The sequence below is a fragment of the Callorhinus ursinus genome, unplaced genomic scaffold (genome assembly GCF_003265705.2).
Source record: "Callorhinus ursinus isolate GAN/ISIS: 27379988/994484 unplaced genomic scaffold, GSC_fseal_2.0 scaffold1, whole genome shotgun sequence".
Taxonomy (NCBI): domain Eukaryota; kingdom Metazoa; phylum Chordata; class Mammalia; order Carnivora; family Otariidae; genus Callorhinus; species Callorhinus ursinus.
In genome coordinates, this window is record NW_027397063.1 from 64428450 (window position 1) to 64452324 (window position 23875).

General features: G+C 50.0%; 2 long non-coding RNA genes across 2 annotated transcripts in view; both read left to right on the plus strand.

The window, feature by feature from the left end:
• Positions 1-5024, plus strand: part of LOC141373274 (uncharacterized) — a 41053-nt gene extending 36029 nt beyond the window's left edge. The window contains exon 9 of the long non-coding RNA XR_012379062.1: positions 3273-5024. This is a non-coding gene — a long non-coding RNA (uncharacterized lncRNA). The remainder of the gene's footprint in view (positions 1-3272) is intronic.
• A 5876-nt stretch (positions 5025-10900) lies between these two features.
• LOC112821798 (uncharacterized) lies at positions 10901-17067 on the plus strand. The gene is made up of 4 exons (XR_003207554.2): positions 10901-11017; positions 11831-12140; positions 13071-13214; positions 16801-17067. It is a non-coding gene; the product is annotated as an uncharacterized lncRNA (long non-coding RNA).
• The last annotated feature ends 6808 nt before the right edge of the window (positions 17068-23875 follow it).

The window sequence follows — 23875 nt, forward strand, 5'->3', positions numbered from 1 at the left end:
TCAGCTTATATGCTTATGGGTCCTGAGAAACTACTCCATGTTGAAGCTAATCAGGATTGCTGACTCCCAGTCTTGTGCTGAGTACAATTTTTAGATTTTAATTAAATTACACAGGCTAATGTTAAACAATCCAAGTTATAAGAGAAAGAGCAAAAGGTAGGCCCCTCCCCTCTTGTTCTTGATACTCTGCCCCTTGGGGCTTCTCCCAGAAATAACCACTGCTACCAGCTTCCTATGCACCCTGCAGAGACAGTTTATGCAAAGGCGACATACACGTATGTGTATGTGTCTTTGTGTTTCCCTTCTTCCAAAATGGTAGCATATTATATGTACTCTTTCTGAGTCTTGTTCTCTTGCTTATAAAACTATATCAGGAAGATAGCTCCATATCAGAACAGAGGGAGTCATGCCAGTCTTTCTAAGCGGCTGATTCGCAGTTCATTTTATTTAACCTACATTTCATTTCTTTAAAACTACTTGTCTACTGATGGACCCTGGGTGGTCGTCTTTACTTTGCCATTCACGTGTTTCCTTAACATCCAAGCCTCAACACGATGTTGGAGTAATTTGGTACAGTGGACATTGCTGGGGACCCGGCACTGAGAGATGAGGGTTCTAGCCAGTCTATATTAATTAGCTATTTGACTTGAGGCAAGCACCACTGCCTCCTTGGGCCTCAGTTTCACCATCGGTCAAGGGGGACCCTGGGCTCTGGCTGGTGTCTGGTGTCCTTCCCAGCCTGTCTCTGGACTCTCGAGTCCCCCCCACCAACATACCCCAAAAGTAGCAGAGAGGCCCACTGAGGGTCAGCCCGGGCCATGGCTATGGGGGGGGGGCGCTAGGCTTGGTGACCCATGAACCTCTCTTGAGCTGATCTCAGTGAGACCATATTGAACTCAGTCAGGCAAGTTTGGCCTTGCTCTCCCCTGGATCCAGGGTGATTCAGGGCCGGTAGCATGGTTTCCCCACCAGCAAATGAGCTGCCAGACACCTTTCTTGGCAATGGGCTTAACCAGGGCTCCGGGAATGTCTGATTACTCATCTGTTTTGCAACGGCAGAAAACTCCCAGGGAGAAGGGGAGGCAGCTAGCGTGGCTTCCTTCCTGAATTAATGACTTGAGCATTAGGAATGACAAACCAGTTCAGCGCTGAGCAGAACTGGGTGGTCGAGTCCGGCTGGGGTGGCAGCGAAGCAGATAGGCTGGATGTTGAGTGGGCTTTAGCCTCTCCTGCTCTCCACCTGAATGCCAGGGGTCTCTGTGCTCTCCTTTTAGGGGGGCAGAACTGGGGTCAGATATCCTGCCCAGAGCCAGTCTCCACTGTCTCCTGGAGTCTGTCTAGCTGGACTGTGGTCCATGTAAGCCGATTGCAAAGTTCTCCAACCTCTGCTTCTGTCCTGCAGAGGTAAAGCTAAATGCTTATGGTGAAATCCAAGGCAGGATGGCTGAATGCATCATTTTGCATGCTATACTGTGTACCTAAGAAGAAATTGTAAAATTAATCTGTTACTGGGAGGAGGCACGGGGTGGTGGGGGTCTTCTTTTTGCCACACTTCTGGGACAAGGGTCACAGATGGATGGCTCGCTGGTTTCTTTCCTTGCTTCTCGTCTCTGACACACCATACTGCAGATTCTAGGATTCCTGGGGACTGGAGAGAGTCTTTCTCCTTTAAAGCAAAAGGTGTCCAGCTTCAGAGCCCACCCTCCCTCACTCTACCCCCTTTCTTTCTTCAAGGGTCACCTTTCAGGCCCTGGTGGCCCAGCCCTCTGCTTTCCAGCAGTGATTAGGCAACTGCCCTGTGTGGTGGCTGGGGGCAGGCCTGGACTGTCACTGTGGGGCAGCATATGTCCCAGTAGGGCCTCCTGCCCTGGCCTCACCTGGCCTTGTCCCCAAAGTCCTGCCCCGAGCTCCTTGGCTTTGGGTACCATGTCCTATGACAAGTCCCCTTCCTTTTCTCCTCGGCCAGCTTGAGCTCTCCTCCTCAACTCCCTGACTCCTTGGAGAAGAGGGGTCCTTTCCCGCTGGCTTCTCTTCTTTGGCTTCATTTTGAAACTGCTCTCCTGACGGGCACACAATATGTGCCACCTCAACCTGTGCCATTTGGAACTCAGGCCACAGGAGATGTCTGAGCGTCCTATGCCTGTCGGGCCACCTACGTCCAGCAACATGGGCTGGGCCCCGTCTCCTCTGGGCTTTGTACTGGGACACTTGCTCTGGCCCTTCCACGGTCAGTCGACTCATTGGGGGGTTCTCCAAGTTTCCCTTTCTTCCCAACATATTTCCTTTCCAGGGCTTCGTGGGCCAACATGCCCGCTGGAAGCTGAAAGGCGTCAACATTTAACCAGTGCTGTGCCCAATGTAGATGCTCAATCGTTGAATGAATGGATGGGGCGGTGGTTCTTATCTTGGGCAATGTCACATTTCCTTCACCTTCAAAACCTTAAAAGTGCCTTTTGCTACATCTGCCTGGACCAACTGTTCAGTCCTCAATCACTTTCTTGGGCACAACTCTGCCTCCCTTGGGGCAACAGCAGCCAAGTTCGTCATGTCAGAGGGGCCCGTTGCTAATAAGTTCACCAAGTTTCCCAACCTGATTGAGAGGAGTTGGCTTTTGTGGAAATCACCTTTAGCAAAAATCTTTAATAATTTAGGATGAGCCACCCTACTTGGCCTTTTTCGAGGAATCCCCCCCCCCCCCACAAATTCACTTTATATGCTGCTCAGAGTAGCCAGAGAGAACCTCCCCAAGAGGGAGGCACATCGCCAAAGTGCTCTCTGTGCCTCCTCCTCTGCTCAGTAGCTCTGGGCCTTGATTTCTGCCTCTCCCCCTCAGTAGTACTGGGGCCCTGCCCTGCCCTGGGCCTATGGGAGCTCAGGCCCTGCTCCCCAGGGAAGGGGTCACGTCTAAGGATGAAGCACACACCAACATGTGTATTTCCTGAGACTAGAGAGGAAACCTAATGCATTGCGTCTTTGAAGATTAACAACTATTTGACTAAAGAGATTTTTTTTCCTTTTCTGTTCTCTACCTCATTCCCTTTCTTTCAGGTGCTTTTCAGACCAAGTCACTGAAATCACAGGGTATGGGAGGTATTTTTCTCTTCAGAAATCCTTTTTCAGGCAACTATGTCAAGAATGTTTTCATACTTTGGATTGGATGGGGAGGGAGGGGGAAAAAAAAAGGCTTAATCCCCCCCAGATGGGTATTTCTCTGAAAAACAGACATGCAAATGTTGGGCTTGTCAAACCCTAAAATGTTTTCTTTATTCTAGAGAATTATGGCAGACTGCCTGCTGAGCCTGGGAGATCGGGACCGAGGGAAGGAGGGAGCCTGGTATGGAGCAAGCCAAGTGTGGGAAAGGGTGGGCAGTGGAGGCAGAAGCACGTGCCAGCTATGCGAAGACAAGGGACAGACGCTCTATACCCTGCACATCGGACTATCCCTTCTGCCCCCGTCAGGTTCTGCTGGCTGGAAGCTCACCTTGCAGGATCTGGAGATGGGGATGTAGGGAAAAGCCACGATGCTCACAAACATCCTCATGGTCGGTCTGCCTGTGGGAGGCCAGCCTGGGTCACCTGGGTGCTCCCACTGGGAGCTGATGCTCAGGCCTGCCAACCAGAGTGCAGCACAGAGACTTAGACAGCGATCATCAGGCATGAGATGGCCACTGGAGGCTTTTCCTGAGCAATCTCTAGAATCTTTTCCACCAAGAGACCTAGGGATGGGACAGGAGGCAGATTTAGCAAATGCTTCCTCTAGGCTACTAAATCATTGCGGAGCACTTACACTGAGGCCTTGCTACCCCTAGGTGATGTGTTCACAGCTCCGTGGGAGAGAGAGACAAGCAAACATGCATGTTAGCGCAAGGCAGCCTGGGCTGAATGCACAAAGAGAGGTGCAAACCTTCCCTGCCCCCCACACCCCCATATATGGTTAAACCATTTACAGCAGGTGAAAAAATGGCTTGAAGATATTTTATTGCATCTGGAGCTCTAGAGAAGAAACTTTCTAATTTCTTCAGGCTTTGGGTTCTTATTTCTGGCCCTTTGCCTAATGGAAGTGTGGAAACAGGGCAGGAGGCAGGCTACTCTGCATGGTTGGGGGTGTTTGGTTTGGGCCCAGGTCTCCCCAAGGCTACGGGAAGAACCATGGAATGGGCTGCTATCTGACCCATCTCTCTGGGTGGTTTTGAGAATCACATGAAGTAATAGTTATGATTACAGTTTGTATATTATAAATCAGTAAATAACTAAAGAGTAGTGTTATATCCTTGAGAATTACTGCCTTTTTTTAAAAGATGTTATTTATTTATTTGACAGAGAGAGAGAACACAAGCAGGGGAGTGGGAGAAGGAGAAGCAGACTTCCCGCGGAGGAGGGAGCCCAATGTGGGGCTCGATCCCAGGACCCTGGGACCATGACCTGAGCAGAAGGCAGAAGCTCAACGACTGAGCCACCCAGGTGCCCTGAGAATTACTGACTTGAAAACCCTAATGATGTCTTCAATTTATGGAGCAACTCTTATGTTCCAGGCATTGTCCAGGGCGTTAGCCCTGCTGTATAGATGGGGATCTGGAGGCTTGGAAAGGCTGAGCAGTCTTTCCTGGGTGCCACAGCTAACTAGTTAGTGAGTTGGGATCAGAGCTCAGTCCATTTGCCTGTGAAGTTCAGGCCCTTTCCACGTAAGGCCGCCTTGGAGCCCCTGGGCCTTCTGTCTCCTGATTTTATTGGGTTTAGTTGCCCTTGGCAAATTCAGCTCTTGTGCCAGCAGGACGTGGGGGTCCTAGGGACAGCCTCAGGGACAGGCAGGGTCTCCCCTCCTGGCTCTAAGGACCATGACGGTCAACCCCAATTAATTGCATAAATGCCCCGAGCTCTTCTTTTCAGGAAGAGATGGAACAGTATCTGTGGTAGGTGGACATGGTCCCTCAAAGATGTTCACAACCTAATCTCTGGAACTTGTGAATACATTATGTTCTATGTCAAAGGGGAATTAAGGTTGCAGGTGGAATTAAGGTTATTAATCAACTGACCTTGAGAAGGGGAAATGGTCTTGGCTTTTCCGGGGGGGGGGCCCGTGTAATCACAGGGGTCCTTTTAATGGGGAAGAGGGAGGTAAGGGAGTCTGTCAGAATGATGGGATGTGAGAAAAACTTGCCTGGCCACTGGTGGCTTTGAGGATGGAGGAACAGACCATAAGCCAAGGAATGCTGGCAACCTCTAGAAGCTGGAAAAGGCAAGAAAACAGATTCTCTCCTGGAGCTTCCAGAACAGCTTTGATTTTAGCCCAGTGAGACCCATTTCAGACTTCTGAGCTCCAAGCGCTGTCAGACAATACATTTGTGTTACTTTTACGCACTAAGTTTGTGGTGTTTTGTTACAGCCCCCATAGGAAACTAATACCGCATCTTAGGGAGGAGAAGGCCTCAGGTGGGTTGAGTTTGTGCCTCGGACTTAGGGTCAGACGTGGTAGAAGCAGACACAACTCTCTGGCTTTCCAGAGAACCCCTCTTACTCCAGCCCCGGTGCGGCCCCCAGGTGGAGGTGATCTGGCTGTACTTCACCTTGGGCCACCTCACTAACCTCTCACTCCCTGTTCTGGGACTTTCTGCCATGTAGTACTGACATTCACCAATGTGTAGCCTGGAGCTGCACGGGACTGCCCTTGACCGGTAGCGGACAGGACCCTGGAGATCGGGGCTCAGTGCTCAGGTGGGCAGTCCTGAGATGCTTTTCGCAAAGCTTTTTAGGAGTGCCCAAGGAATGGAGCACTCTCCCCTCTTCCTTTGAGGAGGACCTCACTCCTGCCCCTGGGGTCATCACCAGAACGAATACCTGGATGGCAACTTTTGTGTCCAGCCCTGCTTTGGGAGGAAACCACGAAGACAAGATACTGAAGAACAGCTGTTCCTCTGGTATGTGCTCAGAAGTATGTCCCCCGCCCAGTGTCCCAGGGTAGGGAGGAGCTCATGTGGGCCAGGGGTGGCGGGTGGGAGGGCACCCCGGGACACGCAGAGAACGGCCCAGCTGTAGGCGAGCCTGCCTGGGGTCTTGGCTGAGGATCTTTCCTGGTCTAGTTAAGACAAACAAAGTCTGGAGGGGTCATTTCTGGGCTCTTGGGGATACCACAGGCCCTGCTTGTTTGCTCACCCAAGTCCTTTAACTCTGGTGGGCTTTGCTTAGAACATACCCACTGTTCCTATCCTTCAGGACAGATGTTCTTGTGATGAAGTGAATGACATCATCAGCAAGCAGGCTACAGAATGGGTGATTCAGGAGCGGCTGGGAAGCTGGGAGCCTCCTGGCCCCTCGGCTGGGCAGCTGTCCCCAGGGCTGGCTGAGCATGCCTTTGCATTGGGCTCCTTCCCTGCCCCCACCCGAGGCGGCCTCCGTCATGCTGATAGGCCAAGCGACCTCTTGGATCTGAGGCTTTCCTACCAACCATGCCCAGAACAGATGGAAACGGATCTCCTGGGCATCTCCAGCTGATGCGGATTTCACAGCAGGCAGAAGCGGGGGCGGGAAGCAGACAACTCAGCCCCTTCCCACGGCCACTTGGGAGGCCACAGTGGCTGTTCAGCTGTCCGCCCTCTCAACCTGTGAAAGAGGCGGGGCTTGAGATGGGGGATCCATTTCAGCAGCGGTGAGGCTGGCAGCTAGAAATTCAAAACACGCCAGTTCCTTATGGCTTTTAACCAGAGCTCCAAGGAGACCCCTTACCCTGCCAGAGCCATTTCTTTCCAGCCTCACTGCACAGCACTGCCACATAAAGGGCTAGACTGGTCTCTAGTCCCCTAACGTCCCCTCTCTCTCCCCTGTTTCCTGCCTTGTAGCCTCTGTTCTTTGCTCCCGTCGGCACAAGGACATCCACGGTATCCCTCTAGACTTGGCCCAGATGCCACTTTCTCCAGGAAGCGGTCCCCTTCTGCCCCCAACCCCCATTTGAGCAGTAATCTATCCCTCTTTCCCTGTTCGTCCCCAAAGGCTCCATCTGCATCACTTAAATGAAACCAGTGACTTTATGTCTGGGATCACCATTGCTCCTGGTCATTTCTCTTATCGGACTGGGTCCTTTTCAGAGCAGGGCATGGCTCTTTTTTGGCTTCATAGTCCCCATGGAAGGTGCCCGGTAATGTCTTATTTGCTCGGGTTGGTTTTGTTTTTATTTTTGCTGAGTGCATGTGAAATAGCTGATGTCAAAAGCTGCTTTTCCCCCAAACCCTGTCTTAGTCCACTTGGGCTGCTAGAACAAAATACCGTAGGCCCAGTGGCTTAACCCATGAACATTTATGCCTCACGGTAAGGCTGGGAAGTCCAAGATCAAGGTGCCAGCATATGGGTGTCTGTTGGGAACCCTCCTCCTGTTTTGAAGGCTACTGCCTTTTTTGTTGTGTCCTCACGTGGCGGAGAGAGGTGTCTTTCTTATAAGGGCACTAATCCCATCATGGGGGGCTCCACCCTCATGACCTCAACGAAACCTAATTACCTCTCAAAAACCCCACCCTCAAATACCATCACATTAGGGATTAGAGGTTCCACATATGAATTCGGGGGGGAGGGGTGGGACACAAACATTCAGTCCGCCGTCTATCTCGTAATCATAACAACCTCTGAAATAAATATTGAGAACTCTGTTCAAAACAACCCTCTTTGGGGTACGAGCTGTGTGACAAGCATGGCACTGGGAGCTAGCGGGAGGGAGGGATTCAGTGGTGGGGGAGACTTGTGCTCCAGGAGCTTATAGTCACCCAGAGCACCTGCATCTTGTCATCAGCACCAGGATGGCCCGGGATGGGCAGGGCTCAGGGCGTGCCACGGGCCACAGGTGGGAGAAGAGGCACCCTGGAGCGGGCATGCCACCCCCGGCTGGCTCGGGCCGGGCTCCGTGACTGACTCTGACTAGGTCCCAAATTGGACTTGAAAATGTAGTCCTTCTTAGCTTCTTAGCCAAGTGAGAGCTAAGAAGCCTCTCCCTCCTGTTAGTTTGTTTATTGTCTTATTCAGGCCTTTAAGATTCTACAAGTCCCCCAATACTTGAAGTTTTGTAATGTTTTTGGATGATGCACATGAGTATAGAGCTGTGCTGTCCAAATGGTAGCTACCAGACACATAGGGCTACTTAAATTTGTTTTAAGTTCATTAAATACAATGCAATTTAAAATGCAGTTTTTCCAGTCACATCATCCACATTTCACGTGCTTAGTACACGTGGCGAGTTGCTACCACACTGGACAGCACAGAATAGAACGGTTCCATTGTCTCCGAATGTTCTGCTGGATAGCTTTGGTAGAGAAAGTTGCTTTTTAGCCACTAGTTTTTAGTGTTTTATTTTTAAAGGGTTAGCTACGTCTTGTCTTCTCTTTCTAACTTTCTTCTTAAATGACCTCTCCCTTTGGTCTCTTCTCAGATACTTTTTTTTTTTTTTAAGATTTTATTTATTTTTATTCTGAGAGAGAAAGAACAAGCAGGGGGAGGGGTAGAGGGAGAGGAAGAGAGAGAATCTCCAGCAGACTCTGTGCTGAATGCGGAGCCCGATGGGGGGCTCGATCTCCTGACCCCTGAGATCATGACCTGAGCCGAAATCCAGAATCACCAACTCCACCAACTGAGCCACCCAGGCGCCGCTCAACCACTTTTTTGAGGACTCAGGTTGCTAGTGTGGATGCTAATACCTTGCAGGTGCAGCCCCGCATCCACTGTTATTCATTTCACCAGCGCGAACAGCTCTGCTTTTCTGTGCCGTTTCCCCCTGGCCTGGTAATACTGTCCCTCTGGCCCTCAGGCCTCTGTCAGAACAAATGCAAAGGGCTTTACGCTGGCCAGAAGAAAACGTAGCCAAGATCCCAAAGTAATAATGGTCTTTTTGTCCCTGGGGAGAGGCTCCCCTTGCTCAGGCTGGATCCCACTGACTGGCGCCTCCCCTCGGGTGGGGTTGCAAAGGAAGGTGGGTTGTCGGGGAGCCAGCTTTTCTTCATTTCGGCCGGAATGCTTTAAAACGCAGCACCTATCTGATGAGCGGGAGAGAACAACAGGACAAGCTTCATCTGAGTTATAAACATACTGTTACGATAGTCCATGTTATTGCGCTTTTCCTCCAGACGAGTGTAAATCCCTTTCACATTCACTACTATGTTTATACTTCTGACATCCCAGGAGCAAAAAAAGGACATCTTTGGTGTGACAGCCAACGCATCTTCCACTGTACTTTGCGGCCTGCTGGGAGCCCATGCTTACGAACGTGGCCAGGGACAGCGTGCAATGCCACTCACTGCAGGGCGTGAGTGGCCCACACGGACAGGTCTTCCAGGGCAGTCCCTGTATACACAAGCCCCTGTGCCAAGGGACAGAGCTGGCAGACCAACAAGGAAAACCTCAGTGGGTACCATCATTCACCAGTAACATCCCTCTGACTTTACTGGCTCGCACACCTGGTCACTGGGTTAGTAGTGGGCCCAGAAGGAGGATGGAAACAGATTCTTGTCCTCCAGGCATAAAACCAGTTACCCAGTGAAGTGACTAGTTTTGCTGAAATAAAAACCTCAGTTCTGCACGGAGGTGATTCTTTGGCGCATCCAACACCGACAAGCTTCCTGCTTCCCCTGGTGTCTTTAAATTCAGATGTTGGCTTAATAAGCATCCACTGAGCACCTCCTACATGCTGGTACTGGGCTCAGAGCTGAGAGGGATCCAGAGATAGGCAGTGAGTGCTGAGGGCCCCGGGAGCTCAGAGTCCACGGTGGAGAGGCCACCTGCGGCCATCAACAAAGCAGACGTCCATCAGCCCTCTCAGTGGGGCCCCCCCAGACCAGAGCCATTGGGAAAGAATACAGACTCGCCGAAGAACCCCCAGAGTCAGAGCGGGCAAGGTGTCTTCAGAGCTTTGCTCTCCAGTGGGTTGGGCCAACCCTCTCACAGAGTCCTGGCCCCAGGGCTCACTAAGGGTTTGAGCGGCCTCCGGAGCCGGCGTTTGACACACACGTGTGGGGACGCCCGCTCCCGCTGTCCCAGAATCCTGTGTCCCTCTGTCTCCCCGGCAGGGTCGGCAGACAGCAACCGTTTCTCATGGCCTCAGTAAACGTCAGCCCCGGAGAAAGCTCCAGAGAGGGTTTGGTCTGATTTCTCTCCTGTGTGGAAACTGAGGCCCCCCAGAAGGGAAGCGGCTCCTTTTGGGCCCCATGCAGCAGTGACACAGTCCTTCTTGGAGACCTTGGGGTTGGCATGACTGCCCTTAAGGGATCTGAAGAAGAACACAGAGCAGGGGCAGTACCCTGCTGCCTACGCCACATTCCCAGAGATAATCCGTCAAGGGAAGGAAGGAGAAAAACAACAGCGAACAAGCCATCTATTCTTGTCTGCGCCATTTTCCCACGTCAGGAGAGACTGTGGTGAAAAATTTAGGTTTCTCCTTTCATGTTTCCTTTCAGTGCACTCTCGACAGAACGCCTTTCTTCTCCCCATTTTCTTTGGCAGGATCCTGACCAAGGCTGTAGAAAAAGAATCTTTTAAGAACATATATATCTATCTATCGATATACATTCAGTCCCTGACAGTGACACGGAACTGTAGTGCCTCTTAATTACCCAGGAAGTGACAAGGTCAAGAGGTGTCTGAAAGCTGCCTTGGGTTTCTGTGCATTGATTTCTCCCCATTGTCGCCGCTTCCCAAGTCGGAGTGGGGGGCCAAGGCGCCTGGGTTTTGTCCACTCTTTGGACTTCTTCCTTTCTTCCTTCCTCACTTTTTTTTTTTTTTAATTTGAAAAGAAACTTCTGGCACTTGGGGTATTGATTGAAAATTCATAAAAGCAGGACGCGTTTCGGGTTGGCTGACCAGTCATAATTGCTGCTTGGGCGCTTGGGGAGGTCAACTTCTTGCAGAGACACCCGCCCCTGAGGCCCCCATTCTCTGGCTACTCTCCCACTTTCTTCCTATTTATCTTTGGGCTTTCCAGGGGAGAATGGCAAGGAAAGAAAAATGTTCATGTCCATGCATCGTCACTGGCTATGTTTACGATGAACACGTAAGTTGTGCTCCTTGCTTTTCATGCAGAGTTTTGAGGCAGCTAGTCGTATTTTTTAAAGGAGGGGAGCTGGGGTTTTAAACCATGGTCACCAAGAAATGATATTATAATACAAAAATAGAAACAACGGTGTTTCTGAAAACTTTAGATCGAAGGTTTAGAAGTTCCTGGGAAGTGTTGTTGACTGTATTTGGGGTATTAGAGAAGCCAGAGTCTTCTCTGGATAACTCAAGAGAAATTAGGAGCGCACAGAGGCTTACCTGGGTATTTTGATCTTCAGAAAAACCTATGAAAAGGGATTATATTGCCAGAGCAGAGAAATGGTTAATTCTTGATCTGGTAACAAGAGTTCTTCAAAATGCTGCCATGTCCTACTGGATGTTAGACTTTTTTACTAAGAAAAGTCGGAGCCTACAGCATGCAGGTCTCCAAACCTTCCTTTTCCTTGTCAGGGGAGCTTACTGTGTAAATATGACTCTGGAATCCTCCACGGCTGTCAGGAAGGAGTCAGGGGCATAACATTTTTCTTTACATCGTACAAATGGCCCCTTGGAAAGTGAAGGCCCCGAGTCTAATGCTGTTAAACATGGAATCTAGAGTGAGAGAAAGCTTATGTCTCTTCAGAGAAGTCTTGGATTTTCTTTCTAAACCTTCCTGCTTTTCATCAAGGTTTGAAACATACCTAGAAGGGATGAGCCAGTCCACTGGCTCTAACTTTTAAGGTATAAAGGACCGAGTGAGAGGCCAGAAGTCAAGGCAGTTTTAGTCTCACTTCACATGTGATCTTGGGCTATAACCACGTTCTCTCTGCAGACCTTTGTTTCCTCATCTGAAAAATGAGCAGTTGGACTGATTGACCTGGGGCCCAAAGGTTCTGCTGGGACCCAAAGAGCAGAAACAAGAAACATATTGACATCTACTCTAGAATGCCAGTAAAAACTCATAAGGCTTCAGGTTAGGGACAGATTAAAATATATCTGGCTTTTTGTCATCTGTAAATATCGACTGCCCAGGCCTTGGGATTCAACCTGAATTAAATATGCCCAATATGTTTTCCTGAGATCAGAAATATATCGTGGACACAGAGAGAAGACATAGAAGCTGCTGAATGACCAGTGAACAGGTAAATACATTAACATGATGCAGATGCCCAGATATGACATGTCTCATAGCTCTGGGAAATGCTGCTGGCCTGCTATACATCTATGCATTCAAAAACTCATATATATCTCATGCATCCATCCATATGCATTCATCCACTGATACATCCATGCATGCCTGCATCCATCCATCCATCCATCCATCCATCCATCCATCCATCCATCCAACCATTTTTATCCATTTATCCATCTATCCATCAACTCACCAGTCTGCCTGTCTGTCCCTCTCACTCACCCATACACTACATGAGACACGGGGATGAGAGCCGTAACAAGGGGGCCTGGAAAAGTGGGGCTCGGGTGACGGGAGACACCCCTTCCAGCTGGAGACCTCAGAGAAGGCTTCATGGAGGAGCTGGCGCTTGAGCTGAGTTTTAAAGGATAGGCAAAGTGTAAAGAAAGCAGCATGTGAGCAAAGGCCTGGAGATAGGGAAGTACTGTGCTTGTCTGGGAACACAATGACTAGTCAAGAAAGAAGGTCACATAAGAAAGAAGATTGAAGAAACATTAACTCTGGGCATCAAGGCAATTAAGAAGACTTTGGAACCAGCCAGTTTTACAGTAGAGGGAGCGGGAGAGAAGGAAGTGGAGAAGGCGAGAGGGGTGGGGAGCCCCTAGACACTAACTGGGCGAGAACTGTTATGGGGAAGGGTGTGAATAAAATATAGAAAGGCAAAAGGAAACCCTGCATATTGCGTGAAGCTTTACAAGTGCCTCACATTTGGTTTCTAAGAGTCCTACAAGTAACTCTTTATACAACTTTGAAAAGTCAAGGAGACTTTACGTTCCTAAGAGACTCATTAAGGACTGGGAGGTAGGAGGGTGTGAAAGGGATTGTACTGTTTCTGTGTGAGACAAGAGCCTTTCTACCTTCCTGCACCTGGCCCTCTTAGGCTATTTTTCTGGAACTGCAGAAATGGAAGGTCGAGTGGGAGGAGTCCGCTGCTGTGCACTGAGCCAGACAGTTGCACCCTGGGTGCCGAGGACTGGAAGACGAGAGGACACCTGGGCTGGAATCCGTCTCCGCTCCTCTTTAGGTGCGTGACTCGGGAGAGTTGCGCAATCTCTTTCCAACGGTATCATTAAAATGTTTATAGTAAGGATTGATTACAGTGAAATATGAGAAGAGAAACAAACCCTAAACTTTAAGCCCCACAAACATGCTGACTCTTTCACAAAGTATCTCATTTTATCGCTGTAACCCACTGGGGGAGGAACTGATTCCCCTATCTTGCGAATAAGAAACTGGAGACCAGAGAGTTTGAGTAATGTTCCCAAGATCACACAGCAAGTTAAGCGGTGGCAGAACGATGTTCCAAACTCCACACACAAGTTCCTTAGCAATTTCTGTGCTTCACTTATTGTAGAACTCTTGGAGACATGGCTTCCTGACTGCCCTGAGCTATCGAATAATTAGCATCTAGCTCTGTAACTGGGTTTAAGCGGAAGAGGGATGGAAGGGTATGGAAGGGAGGCAGGGAGTGTTAGAGGAAAATAAAAAGGAGTGGCAACAATTGGGAGGCAAAGTGACATTCAAGTTCTCTAAATGGATTCTTCAAAAGTTGGGGAGGGAGAGTGGGGGGCGGGAGGAACGATGAGCCAGGCGGTGGGGATGACTAAGCGGGCCGACCCCAGTGCCCTGCGGCTGCCCAGCACATACTCTGCCCTGGCTGGGGGACCTAGTAACCACAGTGGGAGGCAAAGCAAATAATGCTTTGTTGGTTTTGCTAAAAGAAAATAAGAGCAACACAGTTTACTCCCTGAGGCCCATGTGCTGAGCCAGCTGCTTCTGGGAGCCCCCTTGCTGGGCTGTGGTCCTCTGCCCCTAAGATACCTTGAGCGTTCAAGTGAAGGAAATCCAGGCTTTTTAGCGGTGGTGCCTTTTCCTCTTCTTATAATCTACAAACAGTACAATGCTCAGATCATAAGTGTTCTGTTTTGACCCATGCATGTCAAGGCCCAGAACATTTCTGTCACCCCAGAAAGTTGGCTTGGGGTCCTTCCTAGTTAATCCCTGCCTCCCCCAGCAACGGTGATTTGAATTCTGTGTTCAGTTTTGACTATTCTGGAGTTTCACATAAGTGCAGTCATACAGGATGTTCTTCTCATGTCTGTCTTCTTTTATACAACGTTGCGTTTTCGAGATTCGTCCATGTGGTTGCATGTCTCAGAAGATCATTTTTATCCATCAGTAGTATTCCGTTGTATGAATACAGTGCAGCTTATTTTACCTGTTCTCTGGCGATGAGCCTCTGGGTTGTTTCCAGTTTTAGCCTATGGTGAAAAAAGCTGCCACAACCATTCATGTATGAGACTTTTTGGAGACATATTTTCATTGCTTTTAGGTGAATACCTGTGAGCAGAACTAGTGGGTCACAGGGTGGGTGTGATGGTGTGCTGGAGGGGACTGGAGCTGACTAGCAAGGGCTCATTTCTTCCCGACACCACTTTCACTCATGCCATGGTGGCAGCTCGAAATCGGCCCTCGTGGGAGTATTTCTACCTGGGAGATCAGCAAATGCCACAAATCAGGCTTGATTTTCTTCTGGGGAGCCCAGAAGTGTTAAATGCTTACCAGTATACCAGCGGGTGGATGTCTGCTTAACTTTTTAAGAAACTTTTTCAAAGCGGCTGTACCATTTACTGTTTCTATCAGTGATGTATGAGGGTTCCAATTGCTCCACATCCTCTCCAACATCTGCTGTTGTCAGTTTTTACTCTAAGTCCTTCTGGTAGGTGTGTGGGGGTATCTCAGTGTAGTTTTAATTTTCCTTTTCCTGGTGACTGCTGATGTTGAGGGCTTTCACATGTGTTTACTTGTGGTCATTTGTGTGTCTTTCATAATGGTCTGTTTAGCCTTTGGTATTTAAAAAAATTGGGTTGTTTGTCTTTTTATTATTGAGGGGCAGGAGTTCCTTTTATATTCTGCATGTAAGCCCTTTGTCGGATTTATGTTTTGAGAATATGTGCTCCTGGTCTGTGGCTTGCCTGTTTATTTTCTTCAGGGTACAATTTTTTTATGAGCAGACATTTACAATTTTGATATTATACAGTTTATCAATGTGTTTTAATTATGGCTCATATTTCCTGTGTCCTCTCTGAGCTATCCCGTCCGTCGTGCGTCTTCGGCCTGGAGTGGCCTTCCCCGTTGCCTCTGTCTGGGGCACCACTCATTTGTCATCTGTCATAAATAGGGCGCCCTTTCTGGATTTCAACTAGCAGCATTTCTGGACACTGTACCCCCACTTAGTTCATACCTCTTTGATCGTGCTACGTTGTAACTGTCTCTTTATGGGTCTTTCCAACTTACCTGATTGGGAGCTCCAAGTGGGGATGGCGGGTCTTCTGGATTATATTCTCATTTGTACCTTCCCTTCCGCCTTCTCTTCTGCTCCTCGACCCTTCTCTCATCTCCATCTCAGCACCCTGCTAGGAGCCGGCCCAGAGCAGGCTCACAGTGAACGCTAACTGATTGAGAGAATTAACTGGAATGAACTCAGGACCTTGTGAGTCTTCATGGTTGACCTCTTTGTCCTTCGGTTACGTTGTAATGGTCGAGAATATATTGGGGATAGTTTATGTCACAGAACAAAAGTGAGTTTGAAAAACTCTATAAGGTTCTATCAAAGTTAGAGCCATTGAGAATCCTCAGTGAGGAGTCACTGAGGATCAAGTGTGATTTTGCTGGGAAAAGGTTAAGGTTGGGCAGCTCTGTGTTCTTGTGTGTGGTATGGGGAGGTGGCCGGAGCAGGTGTGTGCATGGAATCTAATCTGTCCTGCATCTCAACTTTGAGACCCAGTTAACAAAGCACTGGGCTGGGGGTTAGACAAACCTGGGGTCAAGCACATTTACAGCTACGTGACCTTAGGCAAGTGACTTCAGCTCTTAAATCCCTGTTTCTTTAGGTAAAAACCGGGGGTAGTAACAGCACCAGTCTCACTGGGCTGTTGTTGGAATTAAAGGCAATGCACATAAGACAGCTCTGGAAATAGTGAAGTTTCCAGAACAGTTCCTGTCCCTTAGGATTTGGGCAGCCCCTCTGGAGAATATGGAGAATGCTTGGCGGCTTCCCTACTCTGTGGAGTTCTGCGAGCTGGAAAGCTCCCTGGGATTTCCAGCTTCAGGGCCATATCTGACCTGGGCGGTTAGATACATTTCTGGAGCTGAGGGAATTAGAGGGGTCATGGGGAGTCCACACACAAGCCCAAGTGAAGCAGAATATAGGAATGCCCACCATCCCAAAGAAACGAATGTCCACCCCAGATTCTGAGGACCCATTTTTGAGGTGTTTTCTACTTGACTGTTTTTGCATCTCTCAAATGGTCGCCGGAGTGGGCTGATCAAGGCTTCCACAGTCCATCAATAAACAGGGACTTGTGGGAGGGGATTCTGAGCAGAGATTGGCAGCCCACGTTACAGACTCAGGGGTAGAGGAAGGACATGATAGAGCGTGTCCCCCAGCCCACATGCCTTTGGCAGTTCCCACCTGAATCTGGAGGCAAGAACAGTGCTGCCTCCAGCGAGCCCCGCCTCCCTGAGTCCAGTACAACCCCCCCCCCCCCCCCCGGGCTGACCCCAGGGTGCCAATAACCCACTGCCCTTTCCCTCTCGGTCTTTTCCAGAGAATGGCCTGAGAAAGTGGGAGTCAGCTCGTGTGCATGCCAGGAGGAGCTCCCTTTGGCTTTCTCTCCTTCCATCACTTCTTCGAGTCGCCATCCCGCGGGCCTTCAGCATCAAGGTTTGCCACGCCCGGCTTGCCCAGTGCCCGCGCGGTGGGTCCGGACGCCGGCCGCCCTGGAGAAGGCGGAGCGGCGGGCGGGAGTCAGAACCTGCGGGCGCCCGCTCGGCGCTGCCTTGACTCGCGGCCAGGCCTGGCGCGGCGGCGGCTGTGGAATGTGTGAGCGCCATGTGTCACCGCCCCAGACTGTGGGAAAACGCTGCTCTGCTCACCTCCCAGCAGCTGCCCCGCGCCCGCCCGAGCGGGAAACAGGAGCCGCCCGCCACCCAGGCCCGGCGCGTTTCCCAGCGGACCGCCTCGGGGCCCCCGGAGGGCCTTCCCCCACAGGGGCGGACCGATCTAGTCTCCGAGGCTAGCCATGGTGGATGGAGCAGGCTTCTAGGCGCAGACCCCACTCAGAGAAGGGCCTGGGGAGCAGGCGGGACGGCTGTGGCTGGAGGGGGGTGGGGAGGACCCTCCCCACCGCGGGTGTCAGACGGGTACACCTTCCTGGTCCCCCACCAGGCGCCCTGAGGTTGGGCCCAATGACCTGCGATCTCTGAGCCGGAGGCCCCACTGTGCCTACTTCCCCCGAATAAAAAACAGCTTCCTCCAGGGCCAGGCAGGTGATCTGGGGAGCCTTCACTTTCTAAGGGACCCACAACTCCAGCCCAGTGCCTGGTTTAAGTGGGAATCAGGTGGGCCTCAGAAATCCCCCAGACCGAGGCCTTCTAAGCCCAACCATGTTGGGGGACCTATCCAAGGCCAGCCTGCTGGGTAGCCCCAGAGTGACTTCTAAAGGCCTAGTGCCCCTTCGGCCACACCCTGGTGCACGGCCCCCCCTCCCCCAAGGCATCATGGTCCTTCTCAGCAGCCTGGTGCCCCTCATTGAGTTCCCTGCCCTAACTAGAGAAGTTGGGAGCGAGGCACATGGGGATGGGGGTAAACCAGACATCCTGGGACTCCAGCAGCTTGGCCTCAGCTCAGCCTCCTGCTACCAGAGGTCCTCCTCCTGTGACGTTGGCCTGTGTGCCTTGGGGTGCTCCACCCTACAGGCCTGTGATCCTGGTTAGCGAGCCCCCCACTGCACTTCCGCGCTGGATGGGCATCTTCCCATGTCTGCACCTCGCTTTTGCTTGTCCTTCAATGTCCCATCCTGAGGCCCGGGGTGCAACCCCTCTCCCCTCGCCTGGAACTCCCGAAACCCTTGATTCCTGGTCCTCCTAAGGCTGTTGTAGCGCTTAGAGCTGGTGATCTTCTCCTCCCCTCTACAATTTCTTTTTCTTTTCTTTTTTTTTTTTTAAGATTTTATTTATTTACCTGACAGAGAGAGACACAGTGAAAGAGCGAACACAAGCAGGGGAAGTGGGAGAGGGAGAAGCAGCCTTCGGCGGAGCAGGGAGCCCGATGCAGGGCTCGATCCCAGGACCCCTGGATCATGACCTGAGCCGAAGGCAGATGCTTAACAACCGAGCCATCCAGACACCCCTCCCTTCTACAGTTTCTTAAGGATAGAGACTATGTTGCCCTCCTTTCTATACCCCCACAAACAGTAGTTTGGGGGCTTTGCCTATGGTATCTGCTCTGTTTGTTGGCTGAATCAACTAGCAAATTAATGCTTTTCAAATGCAATCTATCGCTGGCTCACAGTCTCACTTGCCAAGTGTGTGACTTCGGGCAAGTTACTTACCCTCTTTAAGTCTCAATTTTCTCACTTATAACATGGAGATAGGCTCAATTGGTATTGGGTCTGAAGTGACTTGTGTAGTGAGTGGTTGGCACAATGCAGGTGCTTTATAATATATATATATATATATATACACACACATATATATACACATGCACATACACACACATATATAATTTATAATATATATATACACACACACATATAATTTATAACATATATATGAAATTGCTGAAATATTTAGTGCATGGATGCTTTTCAGTATGCATATAAAATATGCACAGAAATGACAAATATTTTCAGTGGCTACTCAATATGAATGCACCTGTCTCTTTGGCAGCTAGCCTGCTTGTTGGGGAAATTCCCCGTTTCATTAGTGTGAACCATCTTTTGTGTGCTTGCCCCTTCCCGGTGCCCTCCCGTGGGCCGTGGTGAGAAGCCAAGATTGGACATAGAGAAGCAAATGTCTGAGGGCGGTAAGTGCGTGCCTCTTAAAGGCATCCATGGCCTAAAAGACTTCTGTCCCTCCAGGATTGCTGCTCCTTTTCCATCAGTGCATGACTTTTTACCAGCTCAGCACGTCTTGAGCATCTGCTGTGTGCCATGCTTTGTGTGGGGCCTTTGGGTGATACAATCTTCCCTGCAAAGAGCTTTTTCTTTTTTTCCGTATTGGAGGAGCAAAATGGGCACACATAGGGAAAATCAGGGAGTCAGCAGGATGGAGTGTCACTCATTTAGTGCTAGCATGTGAGGGGCAGGTGACAAGTGACACAAGGCTCGGAGGAAGGAGAGAGCAGTGACGGTGGGTATTATTAGTCAGCTGGGGCTGCCGTAACAAAATACCATAGACGGGTGGCTTAAACAACAGAGGCTGATTTTCTCACAGTTCCTTCTGGAGGCGGGGAAGTCCAAGATCAAGGTCATGGTTCATTTGTTTTTTGGTGAGAGCTCTCTTCTTGGCTTATAGCTGCTACTTTCTCGCTGTGTCCTCATATGGCCGAGGTGGGGGAGAGAGCGAAAGAGAGGGAGAGAGAGAGAGACAGCTCTCGAGTGTCTTTTCTTATAAGGACACTAATGCTATCGGATTAGAGTAGTACCGTTGTAACCTCATTTAACCTTAACTACTTCCTGAAAGGGCCTGTCTCTAAACGTACTTCACATTGGGGGAGTCGGGGTGTCATCATATGAATTTTGGGGGGACAGACTTCAGTTCATAGCAGTGGGGTAAGGGTGACTCAGTCTGGAAAGAGACCTCTTTGGATAGGCGGGCAGAAGGCATGCCTGGTGAAGGGAAGAGCTTGGGCACAGGTGCAGGGACAGGGGTGAGTGAGCAGTGAGGAACCTAACATGGCTGGTACTGAAAGCACGTGCCAGGTGGGCAGTAAGTTTGAGAAGCTTGCGGTATGGCCAGATGATGGAGGATTTTGAAGGCTGAGTTTATGCATGGCGTGCCTGGAAATAGGAACTGAAAAAGGTGTGGGGATGGAGGAGTAAACGCGTGTGAAATGACATGGCCACAAGAGGCTTTAAAAGCTTCTCACAGGGAAATGTTATGGGAAACCTCACCCTGGTTTTCACATGAGGACATTGAGGCTGAGAAAGGCCAAGGGACCAGACTAAGGTCAATAGCAGGTTAGTGGGGTGCCAGCTTAGATATGGTGCTTGGCTGGCTCCACAGGGGACCCACCTTCCATTGTCTACCTCGGCGTCAGAGCCCCGGGTGGGGAGAAGGGCTCAAGGCAGGGTCCACATGCTGGGCTGGAGACGGGTGACCAGAGGGAGGAGAGAGCAGAGGCAAAATCAGCTGGAGCCTGCAGCAGTGATGTGGATGCCCCCCACCTGGCTGGGGCAGGAGCAGCCTACAGGAACCTGTCAGCAGCCGTGGGGCGTGGATTTGAACCGATCTTGAGGAGTGAGGAGCCTCTGGAATGATGGGCAGGAAGAAAGACGGGCGTAGTATTTGTGTTGGGCTATTTTGGTGGCTGTTATCATAGCCATTCGAGACGGCACCCTGAACTGTTCATTTCAGTCAATGCTTTAAATAGTAGCACACTAGATCTGACCGAAATCCAAACAATAGGACAGAACAGACAGAAACATCTGGAAGATATTAAGTGTCTGTGAGCCGGGTTTTTCTGATAAGTCAAAATCCATGGCTCTGACTTCTAGGGAAACTCGTCATTTTCTAGACGAAGAAACTGAGGCTTAGAAAGAACAAAAGCTGCCGAGAGTCTCACAGAGAGTGAGTGGCAGAGCTGGTTGACCCAAGATCCGTCTGGCTCCAATATCTGTCCTCTTTCCACCCCCGTGACGCCAACACTGGGTCTGTTTGACACTTGGATATCAGGTATCCACGTGGTAACTATATTTTCCAAACCCCAAACAGGGACACATGGTTGGACAAGTGTGAAGGCACTTCTGGGGACAAGAGACCAGAATGTTTTAAATTAAGACCATCCTAGCAAATCCAGGACATCTGGTCATCAGAGATATCTAGGGGCTGCCCACACCCTTGGCACGAGGCTGGCTTTTGCCATTTAATATCCTTTTCCATCCTGAATGCCCAAGATCTATTTTTTGGTTGGAGCATATGCCACGGACAAGTGAGGGATACTTAAAAAGATCAAACAGCTGGAGAGAGATCGCAAGGGACATTCTTTTTAGGGCCACCTAAAAGGGGAGATAGCAGGAGAGGGCAGGGCGGTGGCAGAGGCTCAGGAGACTAACCCACGGCTCTAACTCTTAGGAGGTGTGAGGCGCTGGAAGCTGAGGGCTGGGAGCTGGGGGCAGATTAACGCCGGCGGATTTTCCCTGCTGTCAGGAATGCAGCCCCTCCTCCCCCTTGCCCTCCCCTTTTCTCATCTCTTCCCCTTGCTCTTCTTGAACTTCAGCCACTCCCTTCCTGCCTCCCACTTGCATCTGCAGCTGTGCATGTGGCACCCAAGGGAGGGGACGGCTGGCTTCACTAGGTGCTGAGAGGACTGGAGAGCCTGCTTCTGTGAACCGGGCCCAACAGTGGCGGGTTATTGTAGAATCGCACCGTTCTGTATCGGGGTCGTACGTGAAGCTGTTCTGTGAAGAATTGGGCCACATGTGTTTTGTATTCAGTGGGAGTTGGGGTCAATGTCATGTTGATGTTGTTAGGATAAAATGCCAGTCTTCAGAGCAGTCATCTGGGGAGGCCTAATGGCAGTAATTTGAGGTTTGTGTATCTGAGGTTGTGTGTTTGTCTTATTTAAGAAATGAAAAGTGGGGGCACCTGGGTGGCTCGGTTGTTAAGCATCTGCCTTTGGCTCAGGTCGTGATCCCAGGGTCCTGGGATGGAGCCCCGCAGGGCTCCCTGCTCAGCGGGGAGCCTGCTTCTGCCTCTGCCTCTGCCCCTTACCGGTGCCCCCCCACCCCCGCTTGTGTGCGCAGTCTCTCTCTCAAATGAATAAATCTTTTTAAAAGAGATTTTACTTATTCACTTGAGAGAGAGAGACGGAGACAGAGACAGAGATAGTGAGAGAGAGCACAAGTGGGGAGGAGAAGGAGAAGCAGGCTCCCACTGAGCAGGGACCCCAACGTGGGGCTCCACCCTGGGATCATGACCTGAGCCAAAGGCAGACACCCAACCAACTGAGCCATCCAGGCGCCCCATCAAATAAATAAAATCTTTAAAAAAAAAGAAATGAAAAGTGAGGTGGGAGGTGGTGTGTGAGTGTGCGTGTGTGGAGAGAGGAGGAGAGAGAGAGAGAGAGAGAGATTTGGCATTTGCTAGAAGACACATGATCGTAGAGTATTAGGAGCCGACCTCAAGGAATGTATAGTCCATCCTCTTCACTTTATAGATGGGGACACTAAAGTCTAGACAGAAAAAGTTACTTTTCTAGGGTCAATAGCCAGTCAGTGGTTGTACTGGGCATGGTCTCTAGGTCTTCTAGTTCAAGTATAAGGCTTCCCCTTCCCCTGTCAGGCCATGTTCTGCCATGTCATACACAAGCCCTAAGACAGGAGCAGGGAGGTGGGGGAGGGGAGAGGAGATGTGATCTCTAGTGTCAGGGTCTCACAGACTAATTGGGAAGGTCATGACCCCACTAGAGAACAGCTCCAAACTGTACTGGCTGGGATGTCCAATCCAGGGAGACAGCCCAGGGGCCTGGAGAATTGAGATACAGGTACAGCCATCCAGGCCCAGATGGTTGGGGAAGGGGAGGGAAGGGCTGGAAGGAGCCACATGCACAGCCGCCAGGATGTAACATTTCCTTCAATGATACTTTTTGCTTCAACTCTTGTCTAGGGGTGGCTTGTTGAATTCCATTGTACCAGTACTTTGCTTTCCCTGAAAAGCCCATTAAATTACAAACTGATGGCTCCTAAAACTTCTTTCTCTGAAGAGAGTTAAATGTCTGTGACAGGCACAGAGAAGCTACCAGTTAAGATCTACTTCTTAGTCAGCCCAATGTGCTGAAGGAAGACCATTAACTAAATGGTTGGCAAGGCTAATTTGTCATTCCAGTGTTTTAACCTATTGTGCTTTTATAACGTTATTCTTCCAAAGCATTTCAGAAGTCTCTCTGTCTAGTTTCTCTTGGGGAGAACCAATTAGCAAGCAGTCCTTACCTGCCCGCAATGAGTTATCATTAAAGTTACTCATCTAGTTTTCCTTTTTATCCGGAAACTTGGTTGAGAGCCTCTGGAAGGCGAGGATCCTGACTTACTCATCTCTGCATCTCCATGATGGTTTCCGTGAGCTCCTGCCCAGGGCTGGCTCTGAGGGAACTTCTGTTGGATTAAACTGATGATCAAAGCTGGCGGCACGTTCAAGTCATTCCTCCAAGCCTTGAGATGTGCACAGCTAGATCTCTCAGCTGTGAACCCACGGTCACACTAACACCTTACATGACTTTCCACTGTAAGCAATGTCACCTGATGGCGAGCGTCTTGAGGAACTGAATGGAGTCTTACTCATCTTGGGATTTTTATGCTTAGCCCAGTGCCTGGTACAAAGTAAGGGCTCAACAAATGTTTACTGGATTATATAGAAACGAAACACATTTTTTTTTTTTTATTAGACAGCTTCTGTCCCCAAACGTAGACTACATACCGTTACAAGTAAAAGAGATTAAAACAATCGTTTCCTCCTTTGGAAACTGTGCTATTAGCTTCTTTTTCTAGGTTAATCATTCTGACCTGATCCCTGTCGTTCACACAAGAAGTGACAACTTCCCTGATACTTCAAAGTCCCTTTCTCTTACCTAGACTGATTTTTTTAAATTTTAATTTTTTAAAGCACAGACCCACCTTTCATCTA